This window comes from Suncus etruscus, unplaced genomic scaffold (assembly GCF_024139225.1).
Source record: "Suncus etruscus isolate mSunEtr1 unplaced genomic scaffold, mSunEtr1.pri.cur scaffold_85_ctg1, whole genome shotgun sequence".
In the NCBI taxonomy this organism is placed as follows: Eukaryota; Metazoa; Chordata; class Mammalia; order Eulipotyphla; family Soricidae; genus Suncus; species Suncus etruscus.
In genome coordinates, this window is record NW_026060403.1 from 48,008 (window position 1) to 51,695 (window position 3,688).

The 3,688-nt window shown below is 38.4% G+C and overlaps 1 pseudogene; it reads right to left on the reverse strand.

Moving 5' to 3' along the window:
- Positions 1–2,566: 2,566 nt before the first annotated feature.
- On the reverse strand, positions 2,567–3,200 carry LOC126000718 (succinate dehydrogenase [ubiquinone] cytochrome b small subunit, mitochondrial-like; annotated as a pseudogene).
- Positions 3,201–3,688: the final 488 nt, after the last annotated feature.

Sequence of the window (3,688 nt, forward strand, 5' to 3'; positions counted from 1 at the left end):
CTAAACTCTCCCTAGGAAATTCCTAGTACTGCTCTGACACTAACATGAGCCAGTTTGATATGACATCCTGACAACAAGGAAATGGCAACAGCTTGATTTAAGAGCAGGTTGTCTTATGTCATCACCTTATGGTAAGATGAAATCAGAAGACATGTCCTCCTTTGATCTGTACAAAAACTAAGATTGCTAACTACAGAACTGACTTTGACAACCATGACTTCTAGAACTTACCCTGGGACCAATAAGAAAGACCTAGCCTAGGCTTCGGCCTAGGATTTGTACAATAGCCAAGATATCTAATTCCAGAGGTCTGACTCTAACAACTGTGACTGAGCAGAACTTTTGGAAGTGTAAAGAAAGAGTCTATTCTAGGCTTCACCATAAAAAGACCTTGGAATGTGAAAATAAGAATGTATGGATCCTATAGTTGTTCCCAAGACAGTATGTTTCAAAAGAGAAGAAACTGTGTATCTCTTAGGCCAATGGGATTCCTTTTCAAATTTCCCAATACTTACAGTGCGAAAGAAAGAATGAAAGAAGGAAAAAAGAAAAAGAAAGAGAAATAGAGAGCAGTAAAGGAGAAATAGAGTGAGAAAGAGAAAAGGAAGGAAGGAAGGAAGGAAGGAAGGAAGGAAGGAAGGAAGGAAGGAAGGAAGGAAGGAAGGAAGGAAGGAAGGGAGGAAGGGAGGAAGGAAGGAAGGAAGGAAGGAAGGAAGGGAGGAAGGAAGGAAGGAAGGAAGGGAGGGAGGGAGGGAGGGAGGGAGGGAGGGAGGGAGGGTGGGAGGGAGGGAGGGAGGGAGGAAGAAAGTAGCACAAAACCTTCTTACACAAGACCTTCATCTTTTTTGCTTTTTCATTTCATGATTATTAGGTTTATTTTTATTGTTGTTGTTGCTGCTGTTGTGCTTTTTTGTAGTTGCAGGTTTTTTTTTATTTTGTTGGTTTTTATATTTTTCTTTTCTTTTCTTTTTTCCAAATAGAAACACATAAGCTGAAACATTTTGTTCTGCCTGATAAATTTAGGGGAAATAAATTGGATGATACCAGGACCAAACAGACTTCTGACCATGGAGTAGAAATAAAAAATGATCAGACTTAAACTCCAAACCCAAAGTCAACAACAACAGAATTGATACCCAATCTACAACAAGCTATACACAGAAAGGAACAGTTATGCTAGCAGTCTGGGGAGCAAAGAAGGGAGATATACGATGCAGGCTGGGAACAGGGTGGAGAGAGGACAACACTGGCCATAGAAATTCTCTGATTCATTGTCACAATGGACCTTAAATATTACAGTGAAGACTTGTAATTCACATTCACAATAAAAAATAAAAAAGAGAATATTTCAAACCTTAAAATATAAAATGTGCAAGGCCAGGCGGTGGCGCTAAAGGTAAGGTGCCTGCCTTGCCTGCGCTAGCCTTGGACGGACCGCGGTTCGATCCCCCGGTGTCCCATATGGTCCCCCAAGCCAGGAGCAACTTCTGAGCACATAGCCAGGAGTAACCCCTGAGTGTTACCAAAAAAATATATATATATATATATATATATATATATATATATATATATATATATATATATATATATAATGTGCTCAATCCTAGAGATGGTTCTATGGGCTCTTGAGAAGAATGTGTAATCAGTTTTTGGAGGGATGAAAGGTGCTGTAGAGATTCATTATTGTAGTTCTACTACTTTTTCATTTAGTACTCTTTATGTCTTTGCTAGTGTCAGGTCTAATGAATTTTTTATGCATAAGAGTATATTTTTATTATATAGCATTTTATTAAAAATTATTTTTGTAGAATACATTTCCATATTAAGGGGTCCCAATGGGAAAATAACAACTTATCTCTTAGTTTTATATTTGCAAACAGATTGATTATCTTAGGAGAAGTAAAACAAACACATTTGAGGATTAAATTCAGAATCTGTAATACTTTGATAATAATGAGACCTCTTTCTTAATGCAACTTTACTCTACTTAGAAACTCTCATGATCTTCTTACTGAAATTTTAAAATCAGTACTGCAAAAGATCAGAATTTTCTTCTTTTAAGAAAGAAAAAAAAGAATTTTCTCCTTTTAAATTTTTCTTAGGACATGTAACCATCATTAACTGTTATCAACAGAACATAGGGGAATTTTTCAAAATTTAAGTATTGCTAAAATTCTGTTGTCTTTTTATCCATCATCAAACCTTATTGCTAATTTGGCAGGGTAAAGAACATATACAAAAACTTTATGAAACAACAATGTTTCCCCTCTCCATCATCCCCAGGACAAATATTAAGTCAGCCTAGATGCTGATAATAAAAATAAGTTCCTTATGAGAGTTTGATAAATTAAAAGACAAAAGCTCATGTGTGTTATATAGTTATTTTAAAGAGAATCTTGTAGAAAGCTTGGAGAGTCATTTACTCACCAAAATATAGAATCCAGTCTCATAATTTTTTTCTTTTTTTGGTGCCACGGATTGAACCCAGGGCCACATACATGCAAAGCTGCACTCTACCATGGCCATGCTATTTTTTTTAAATGTAATTCCTTTCAAACCTCTCCTCAAAAATAATTTCCTCAAAGATTAAATTCTTAAATAACCAGATGATCAGAAAAGGTGTATCTCACCAAAGAACTTATCTGCTATTTCCTCCTTATTGTGAATTGAATGGCATGACAGAACAGAGGCAAAGAGGTATGCAATCAATTCTCAGAGTATAAGTCAAAAAGATCAGAGCTTCCACAGCATAGCAACAGCTTTGCATATGCCCACGTCATGATAGTTGAAATAGCAGAGGCCTGCAAAAGTTAATGCTGAGATTGCCAAAACAACTGCCTTGGCAGCTTTCTGTGTTGTAGCCAAGTAACAACTTGTCCAAGGCCCCAGTGGCTATGAAGACTGAGGGCTGCAGCCAGGGAGTAGTCAACTGCAGAGCTAGGACTCAAATAAGCAGCTGGAAGCAGGCCCAGGAGCAAAACACTGACCACCCTCTCACCAGTCCAGTGGAGAGATGCAGCCTTGGAACCTGCATGATGGCTGGATGACAGATGAATATGCTGCATCTCACTGAATCTTACGGAAGGTGGGTCCTGAAGAATTGTTGAGACACAAGCAGGTCTGACTACCTGGGTTTGGAGCAACAAAGCTCGTCCTTCTTGGGCACCGCAGAGGACACCTAACCGCCAGAGGGCTGCCATGTTGCACCGGAGGGCTCCAGGTCTAGTGAATTTGTCTGGCATGTTGAAACTATTGATAGAAAGGGTTGTTGTGCCATTATATGGTGTAGGATTGTTGTTGTTACAATTGAGTATTTGCTTTCTCAATTGATCTTTTCTTTTGGTTTTTGGGGGTCACACCCGGCATCCCTAAGGGGTTACTTCTGTCTCTACGCTCAGAAATTGCTCCTGGCAAGCTAGGGGGACCCTCTGGGATGCTGGGATTTAAACTACCACCCTTACATCCATGCTATCTCTCCATCAATTGATCTTTGAGTTGATCAGTTAGAGTTGGTTTGGTTTGAGCGAATATTGTGAGTTCTTATATGATTTTAACATTCATTCCCATGTAAATGAGAGTTTTGCTGAGTAGTGAACTCTATGTTACAAGTTTCTTGCACTCATTCGATTATATATGTAATTCCATTCTCCTCTTGCCTGAATTGTTAAAAATAGAAGATCTAGTTTGA